The following is a 10,421-nucleotide window of genomic DNA, read 5'->3' on the forward strand; positions in this document are numbered from 1 at the left end:
CTTGCTCGCTCACGCATTGAAACAGAGAGTTCGGTTCTCTGGTGGAAGGGTTTGAGTTGAGGATTCCTATAACCGACTTGGCAACGAATGCTTTGCATGCTCCATGAAGGGATTTACTTGCGCCGCTGGAGGATACATATTCTAACACAAAGCGGCAACTGCAAACTTACGAACACTGTCCTTTAATGCTTTAGAACCCAGCAAACACAAAACCGTAAAAGGATCATCCGGGATCATCACGATTAGGTTCTGATTTTCTAAGTCTCGAGGAAATGTCTAAAATACGTAGTAGGATGGTCTTGTGGTTATATTCAATCAGAATAAATTCATACTCGGTGTTGTTCCATCTCATGCATTAGGCTTCGTTATATCCGGTAGTTATCCTAATAATGCAAATTTTCTATCTCTCGCTGGTATGACTAAAATACGTAGAAAGGATGACTTTGTCGGTACATTCAATCACGATGAATTCCTATCCGGTTTTGTTCGATCTCATGCGGTAGCTTCGTTCTATTCATTAGAAAACAATGTTCTCCCTTCGTTTTATTGCGTGAGGATGTCACCGGTGTTGTATATTCGTGTTGTTGCTCTAAGGTCGAACAGTTTTGTTTTCTTCTGATATGATCTTCATTATATATATATTCGCTCTTTCGGTAATCTCGCATGTTCAACGAGTATGGCTAATAGTTTTATTCAGAGAATAACTAAATAAGTGAGATGTTGTACGTTTAGGAATATGATTATCGATGCGTGACTTCTAGAATATTTCGGCGATTCAAATTTTACGTCAGCGCGCCGGACAAAGATTTGACGCGCAACAGGTCGCAGCCAGGCATAGTTCGCTCTTTCTGTATGGTAAATGCCGTGAATATATAGGAACTGTGACTGACTGAGGTAGCGGGTTAAAGGTATATACGCAGTAGCATATAGCTTATGGGGTATTTCGAATTGCCTGTAGTATATGACGCCTAGAGCTGTTTGACTTTCTGCAAACATGTGTAGACAACTATAGAAAAGTTTCAGCTTTTCCAGGCTAGAATTAGAGCTAAACCGTTTTTTCCGAATTAGATTACAATTATATTGCTGGCATTTCGCTCTAATTTAGTGAAATTAGACCACTATAATTATCTAGTTGTCCAAGTCGCTTCAAACATCTGAATTACCGGTACCTATACCTACGGTATATCATAATATTTATGCTTGAATTTTCTAGGTATATAAGTCATATAGATACATACCTGTAGAACACTGATTCGTGATTTTATAAAAGTTGGTGCAAGAATGGACATTTTCAACTCGATGTTGATTAATGGAGCAAAATTTGATATTTGAGTGCAATTATACCTCGAATCCAGTGACAAGATTATTAATCGTTGAAACCAAACGCAGCTTGTTTATGTTGGCCCAGAGAATTTGGCTAGCCAGACCATATTGATAGAATATGGTCACAGTAAGATAATATTTTGGGCTAATTTACATGAACTTTCCAACATTTGATTTGATATGTCCGCTAAAACAGCTGTTATTCTGCTTTCGAATAAGACCTAAATTGCTGATTTCAATGGTAACTGTGTTTGTCAAAGGCTGTAAAGGTAATTTCTTTTCCATGTTAGATGTTTGTTTGTTTGTTTGTGGTGTTCATGGTGGTGGTTCGACTACACTGGTCATTTTACACCAGGCCGGTTCTTATTATTATCATTCCGTATCTGCCCGATTACCAGTGAACTCGGCACTTAGTGAATTCGGCCGCACAAACTCGGCACTTGGTGAATTCGGCCGTGGTAGATCTCGTAGCGGTACCGGTCACCATGATTGGTTACTGGAATGTTTGCCGGTGAACTTGGCACTTTGAGTGGTTGTCAATGTTGTACGGGGGTCAGGGCATGCGTATATCACACAGTCACGGCGTGATTAGATCACAGATTGCGTAATCGCGGGATATAACGCGACGCTATTCACTTGGTGAACTCGGCCCTTGGAGGAATTGGCACTAGAACACCTTCGCATTAGAAATGCATTTAATATGAATGAACAGTATCAAAAAGGAAATTTAAACGTGTCGTGGCTCGCGGTAGATCTCGAAATCTTGGGATCCTTCAACCCTGTTATCGAGACATTCTAACCCCAGAGTGGAATCGTCTCTCCAAAGGCAAAAAATAATTTATTTTGACGTGATCATGCGAAACATTTGTTGATGAGGAACACTGGCTTGTCGTGATCGATAAACGAAGAAGCGCCGCTTGATCTTCCACAGTTTCGATCTCACATACAACGCCAAGATCCATCTTCTCAAAGCTTACACGACACAGGCCCGTCACTCACGCCATCGATTCCAAGCAGACCGCGTGTGGTCGGTATATGAGCACTGCATTATTTCCCGCGGCTACGCAATCCGTGATCTAATCACACCGTGACTGCGTGATCTACGGATGCCCTGACCTCCTTACAAGATTGACGAATCACTTGATAATACTATTATTAGTTTAATAATTCATATTAATAGCTGTTAATACACTTCATTACAAAATTTCCCGAGGGCCGAATTCACCAAGTGCCGAGTTCATCGGCAACCATCTGCCCACTTATAGCACGGCCCACTCCTAGGCTTTTTAAGACATGGCTATGCGGATCAGACGGCGAGGAGGAGCCTAGATAAACGGCCAACACTTCGGTAGGAAGTATGGAGTCAACGTGTCAGGCTCGAACCCGCAATTCATTAGTGTTTAGCTATAATGAAGGGTACCACTACGTTACCTCGCCATACCTTGTAAAATGGGACCGTAGCATTTGGCATTTCGTGTGGCAATTGACTTTTGTGTGGAAAATTGTGTTCGTTTTAGAACTTATCCGAAACTTTTATTCCGCCATAGATTGTATATGATAAAACGAAGCCACTCACCACAAAGGAGGATTTAAAGAAGTTTGATGACATATTGAATGAAAGCAAAAGCCTTTGCAAGAGATGTGGTATGTTGAATCTGTTTTGTTATTTTCAAATGCTTGCCGATAGCAGACGGTATATATAAACGTAAGATGTGGAAGCTATCAAGGTGTTATGTTCATTATTTTTAGAAATTCAGTCAGTCAAATTGGACGATCGTATTGCTTGGATTATATTTAGGCTTATTTTAGCATCTTTGAGATGCAACTCTGAACGTGGACGGTCATGAACAGTCAACTAATTCTGTTCCTATATTTACATATCAGACATTTGCACTCGTACCGTTGGCGGCGACAATATTGGTCAGTCAGCAAAAAGCATCATGAAGAAGGTTGCCAGTCTGGTGAAATTATAGCAGAGTCGGAAAGAATGGGAAATACGCTTTCATCAACCTCCATTTGAACAAGATCACATATAGTAAGAGACATTCATGATATGCTGCAAATGTCACTGTGTTCTTTGTCTAGTCACCCCACTCATGTAACTATTGAGGTTTCATGCCAGGGTTGTAACTAAGTCACAAGGCTCCGAGTCGCAAGTCAATCTCACTTTTATAGTTTTGACTCGAGTCATTTTCAATTCACCACCGAGTCAAGTCCGAGTCCAAGTCAGCAAGCAGAGGGCCGAGTCCGAGTTATGGTATTATGACTCGAGCCAGAGTCATTGTGTTAGCTGCTCAGTTTCCAATTCAAGTCTTGTTAAACCACCTTTTTATATATTTTTTGTGATATCGAGTGGGTCGCATTTATAATATACGAATTTTCCTTACTTTTAGCAGTTTCTGGCCGCATTTTCAAATACCAGTATCAATAGACGAAATCCCAATAGCGATTTGCTGTACTATTCTTTGAAATAATCATGAAATGTCGGTCTTGGCCGTCTGAGTCTCAAGTCATGCGCAATGAGTCGAGTCATTTCAGTACTTTGAGAAGATGACCTGAGTCAAGTCGAGTCAACAGAAAATCCTGACTCGAGTCTTACAACCCTGCTTCATGCAATGAGCATTTACTTTGAAGATAAATAGTAATTAAATAACTGGTTGGTGGTACAAAATTTTAATACTGCTTTCAAAAGTACCTTCATGATAAACGTTATTGAAACCCGAAGAACTTTTCGCGTGCCTATTAAAGAGCTACCTGCACGATAAAGGAAGCAAAACAGAGTTGAATTCAAAACCAGATGGAGAATTATGACGCATTAATGTCGAATTTAGAAATAACATCAATGGAGCCAGAACACAGCAACAATGCAGTGCATAACAACGGTTGCGTAAAACAGTATGACAGCGTGACACAATTCTTTAATTATTTATTATAGTGGTGCCCACCGTAAATACTATTTTAATAAAATCCGAATTTTTCGATGGCAATAACTCCGCTTCCACTTGTTTGAATCGAACCAAATTTGATGAACATCGTTTCTATACATAACCTAACACTTTCATGGGGTGAACAGAAAATTTTCAAAATTTTTTCTATTTATTTTTATATAATAAATAGAAACTTTCTTTTCCTGTAGCAATGCGGCTACTGGTTGGAATTGAACCAAATTTGGTGTGTAGGCTTGAATTAGGTAACCTAACAATTTTATCAAGTAGCCAGAACGATTTGAGAAAAAAAGTCATTTTTTAAGAGCCCTAATGTCCATGTCAGAAACGTTTTAGGGTAGGCCTACTCACATGTCTCGCAGCGTTCTCTACATAATTGTCAATTGCGATACAAACTGTTCGCTTGTATTGGTTAAGCCATCCAACTTCGAATTGTAAAATGTTGGGAGTCTTGATATCAAATTTTTGAAAGGTGCACTTTGAGAAGATTTCGGAATCTGTCAAATTATACAAAAAAATTTAGCAAATTCTTTGACATATTTCATCCATTTGGGACTCGATCAACGTAAAAGAATTAGTAATTATTTTATACAATATATTGTATTTGTAGTTGAAGTATAGTAATAATTCTTATGGTTACCGCACTTGTAACGATTCACGGCCATAACTGGAATAATTAGAATGATGTAACTTTCAAATTGTCATGCATTTTGCAACAACATTGTTCTCAATTTTCAAGGTGCTGACCATTGGAGGAAGAATCACCCTTAAGCCGGGAATTCACGATCCGTAAACGCGGCCGACTGTTTCTCTCCTCAAGAGTAAGGAAGAGAAAAAGGGAGCAGAAATAGCAAGAGTGTGACAAGTCGCGTCCATTCGCTTAAATGCGTATTTCCATCCACGAAGCGCGAAGTAGTAGGTGAGAAAACTAATGGGCGTTTGGTTAGCGGTTATATAAGGTTGACTCCAGCGCTGTATTTGCTAAATGTTGCGGTGAAATAGGGGTGGTGTCATTTGGTATCAATATTGACTATTAAAAGACCATTTGTTAGTGGTCATGGATTTGTTCGGCCAGTATGCAGTAATTTCTGATGGTCACTTCCCGGGCTTCTGTTCTCTAACCCCTCATGATTGTTATTCTGCTTCTAGTAAGACTGTCGATTCTAATGTTTTATCGTATCATTTGTCGGAGGTTTCGCTCGCTTTTTTTACAACGTTTTGCTCTCTGCTAGGTCAATTACTGGCTGTGTATCACTATACAGCCTAAGAAACTGCACTAATTCTCATTTTAATGTCTTGCTGGTTATCTTGCTGCCAATTCTAATAATTTGTTAATGTCTATACCAGTGCCGCCACTCAAATGTTTTGTTCTCTGTACACAATATTGTTAGGTCTTCAGCTTTCCAGGCAGAGTATCATTCCACTTTCTAGACTTGAGTATGTATCTCTCCAACTAGCTGCCAAATAACTGATTCATTTGGATTGTTGAATTGATCATGTTTGACAGAATGTGAAGAAATTTTAGTCAAGAATTCTTTTTGTGTTAGTGGCTGTTTTCAAAGATTGCTGAAGTAGTCATCGTTGATCTTGATAATCAAGTAGAAGTGGCGATTGAAGTCAGTTCTCTAGTCATATAATAATAAAAAATATAATAATAAAAACTTGAAAACTTGAGTGGAAATAGTCCAGAATCAAATCCATTTTAATAAGTATGGGTGAAAAAAAATGTAGGAGTCATTCGTTACTCGCTACCTCTGCCATTTTCGCAGTACGAATGTCTTATCTAATAATCGTCATTTTCATTTTATTTCTACAGGTTGTTGAAAAGAAAACGCCAGAGGGATTATCATCATCAGACGATGAAACCTTCTGATTACTGACTGTTCTCATAGTTTCATTCATTGCTACTTCGCCCTTCAAGTAATTTCATTCGTTTCATTTTTTAAACCGGCATTATTTACTTGCCAATTCGTTTTGAATTAAATTACCGCAAATGTGATTAATATGTAGTAGATAATGTGGTGTGTGTGTGTGTACGCAGCCGTGATCAGGTTATCCCCAGTGGTAGAAAACAGGTTATTATATCAGGATGTTCTTTTAATGTAGGATCTACATTCTACTCACCATGTTTAAAGGCTGTAGCATCTGCATAATATTTACATTATTGAAGGACATGGAAAAGACATTGAATTGAGTCGACACAAAATCCCCCTTTCTACGACCTGCCGAGATCTAATATCTACTATATCGGGCTCGGCTTTCTACATCTTTGGTCTGTACTGTGTTTACTGGGAATGCATATGTCCTAAATGCAGTATACGACTGGTATAGCTACAGTAGCCTAAATTTAATAGTAGCCTTCAAATACATGTTAATAATGTTCTGCGGCCCTCAGCGTCTTTTTCCGTTAAAATGCGGCCCGTCATACATGGGAAGTTGAGAACCCCTGTTCTATACGCTTCTTATTGTGCCGTGGCATACGAAATGCCTTCAAGTTGATCAATTATACTGCAGTGACTATAAGTTTTGAAAGCAATATTAGAGATACCTCAATAAGCGATGTTTCGCCACGTATATTTCAAACGCAAGAACAACGAAACAGCACTACAATAAATTGATCAGCATTCCAAGCAATATTCGTTCTTCTGAGATTTTCTGTGTCTTGGGCAAACCAGTTGTTTGCAAGTATCACAGGCAAAACGGGTATACTTTGCACATCTGTAGCATCTTCCTGGTTTGATACCAAACATGCCAGGTATAAACCCCTATTATCGCCAACTGGAATGTTTCAAAATGTCCTACATTTATGTCCGAGGTAGCCGATTGTTAAAATTGTCATAAGCAATTCTATCATGGTCATAAACTCTACAATTTTGGTCGGATTGACTTGAATTTAGTACGAATGAACTCGGAATTTAATGCTGAGTACGATTCACAATTCACATACGGGGAAGCGAGTGGCGCAGTTGGTTACGCACTGCAGTCACGACACCAATGGATGTGGTTTCGAATCCCGGTTCTGACCAACATCTACGTGTCGGAGGTTTCTCTGGGCTCCTCATCGCCGATCCCACTACTACGGTAGTGCGTTGAAAAGCCCAGACCGAAAGTGAGCCGTGCTACAAGTCGGCAGCTGAGACAACGCTGGGGGCGCGTGCTAGTGAGGGTGACTGAGGATTGACTGGGAGAAGAGAATGAAAGCCGCCCCCAAGATTACGAAAGACAAAGACACTATGAACATTATCACAATTCATGTCGTGGCAGCACCTAGCTTGAAAAAGCGATAAGCGCCACTGTGTTGTACCAATAATAATAATAATAATAATAACAATTCACATACCGAATATGCCAGGTATAAACCCATAGGACAGCTCTTCATACACACGTATCATTTTCCGAAACGCCTCACTCAGCTCTACCGGTAAATCTGATTACACGAGCAGTGACACGATACAAAATTTATAGCGCTATATATGCAATTCCCGATCATGTTGACCGATTCAATCATGAAATATAGAATATTTTCGCGCTTCGCGCGGTTCATTCGAAACAAGCCGGCTAACTAAACAGTACAAAAATTTCGCTGAGAAGTATAGCGGTAAAAAGGTATCGGAAGTGGGGGGTTTGGCGGCGAAGCCCCCCAGAAGTTAGATTTATCAACCTGTGGGGGCCCAAGACCAACGTTTTTTTTTGGGGGGGGGGCTGATGAAGTGCTGTTACGGTCCTGCACGTATAGACACATTGCACACGTTTCCGGCGCGATATACGCTGAGTATTGTTGATTGATTATTGCGACTTGTTCCCTTTGGATATTGATAAATCGTAGAGACATTATTATAAGTAGAACTCGAGATATGGACTGCATTACTGAACAGTTGCTTGAATTGCAAGCCGATAGATGTGGAAAGACATGTTTAAAAAAGCTTCCTTGACTCAATTTCGGCCAAATGTACAGTCGATGGAAGATAGTCTTTCAGATCTTTGCTAGCAAGCTGCAACAGTTCTTTTGCTATTTCCGGCCACATTGCCTACCTGTGTGAATCTGGATTTTCAACTCTGACGGTGAACAAAATAAGTAGGCTATAGCAATAGACTTCAACCGGAAGATGACATCAGATGTAGGCCTACATTGATAACCATAATTACGGAATACCTACGATAAGCTTGTCAAGCAAGATCAAGGACAAGGCTCTCATTAAGTGTGGGTTGGGTGAAAAACAATGCTTGCCTGTTTTGTTGATACCGTATTACACTCTCTTGGATAGATATCAAAAATCCTACTTTTCGTTAATATAAAGCTTGAGTCCGTGGATATATAGGCGAGCTTGAAAATAGTCCGCGGGTCAAAAAGGTTGAGAACCACTGCAGTGTAGTGTAAAGTGTCAAATGATAGGTTCACCAGCAGTGCAGAGATCTACGATACAAACCAAATGCAGGTTGTAAAAGAATTTGACTTTGTAAACAATTTTGACCATTTTTGGCCTATCGCTACAATTTTGGCAAAAATTTGTTCTTATTTTGACATGTCAAAACATGGCCCAATCAACAGCTTTTCAAAAGCGTCTCATAATATGGGTGTTATCAGTCGACAGCAACCCTTTTTATCTCATTTTCGCCTTCACCCCTGAACAATCAAATCGGCACCCCGGTTAAGAGCCAATACCACAGACAAAATGATCATAACTGCCGCCGACGGTATCAAAGGATAACAGGTTTCCTTCATAATTACGGATACAGTTGGATTAATTTCTGTAAATTGATCTGTCCAAAATATGTAGACACTAATTTACGGTCCCTTCGAGCTCGAACCCCAAGTTCGGGTTTGGGTTGCGTCAGTTACGGTTCTGCTCGCAGGGTTTGCGATCAGGCGACGCAAGTGGCACACATACTAGGGGGCCGCGGTCCATGTTGTAGAGCAGGGATGGGAAAACAACGGCCCGCGGGCCGCATGCGGCCCTCCACACCGTTCTGTGCGGCCCGCCAGAGTCTAAAGAAATTTATTAAATATATTGATAAAATCAGTACCAAAAATCGAATTAATGCAGCGACATGACTAAACATTTTCTTGGTAAATTTACCATAATAATTCTAAGGCAGTAGTACTCAAACTGGGGCGGCATCACCCTAGGGGGTGTGAAAGCATCTGAAGGTGGGCGCGAAGCTGAGCTCAACTAAAAAAAAAATTTGCGCTCAGCGAGATTTACGTCCCATTCATAATTGTTGCTCTGTATTTAGGCTGAATTTTATATTTGAAAATCTCTCATCGACATCCGTAACTTTCCATGCCAACAAACTATCCGTTAAGTCTGCTAGCAACCTGGTTGCATTTTGTGATATGACGATAAGGGGGCACGAAATCTTTTACCATCATAATGAAGGGGGGGGGGGGGGGCGTGTCTCAAAAAGTTTGAGAACCACTGTTCTAAGGTAAACACTTGCCATATTATTTTTTCTGTTTCATTTCTGACGCGACTGCCCGATCTCAAGGCCCTCGCAGTTTGAAAGGTTTCAACTGCTAATCATCATATAAATCCTAAACGAGATTGACATAATTCGTATCACGAGTGTGGTTGGAGATCGGCCACTCCAGTTTTAAATATTTCAGTGATGTGCTTATAAAAAACGATCTGCGCGTGTATTAGGTATATTCGTTCTCCGTTCCGCTCACAGATTTAAATTTCAATCCTGCTATAAGAATCGGGACAACCGAATTTCATCTCTATAGTTTTGACATATTGGTTGTTGAGGTCGACCCGCCTATGATCTCGCCACTGTTCCTGACGGGTGTACGATATCATCAAAGCAATGTTTGGATTGTTTTAAATAAGCATGTACCTCCATGTCCTCACTATATAATCAAATGCCAATATTGCGTTTTGGTTTATAATCCCAATTTTATATAGTGCGGCCCGCGAACGGATTCTGATGTTGAATGCGGCCCGCGAGCTCAATAGTTTGCCCATCCCTGTTGTAGAGCGACCGGATGCATCAGATACCAGATTAGGGGTTATGACCTTGGGAAATACATGCTCTGAGTTATGGCCGGAATCAATAATATTAATTTTGAAAGTTTTGAACAACCAAAAAATCCGCAGTGTAAAAGATTTCAACAGCATGCCCGACCTAAGTCACGGAACCGACTACTAACTTCCG

The 10,421-nt window shown here is 40.2% G+C and overlaps 1 long non-coding RNA gene across 2 annotated transcripts; it reads left to right on the top strand.

Moving 5' to 3' along the window:
* The first annotated feature begins 875 nt into the window (after positions 1-875).
* On the top strand, positions 876-5,157 carry LOC145443249 (uncharacterized). 2 transcript variants are annotated; one of them, XR_013916362.1, is made up of 4 exons: positions 876-1,592; positions 2,871-2,967; positions 3,208-3,358; positions 5,008-5,157. It is a non-coding gene; the product is annotated as an uncharacterized LOC145443249 (long non-coding RNA). The 2 variants fall into 2 exon arrangements; XR_013916361.1 differs by lacking the exon at positions 876-1,592 and having other exon boundaries at positions 2,730-2,967.
* Positions 5,158-10,421: the final 5,264 nt, after the last annotated feature.

The sequence above is a fragment of the Botryllus schlosseri genome, chromosome 7 (genome assembly GCF_051294905.1).
Source record: "Botryllus schlosseri isolate E-star chromosome 7, Bs_hap1, whole genome shotgun sequence".
Taxonomy (NCBI): Eukaryota; Metazoa; Chordata; class Ascidiacea; order Stolidobranchia; family Styelidae; genus Botryllus; species Botryllus schlosseri.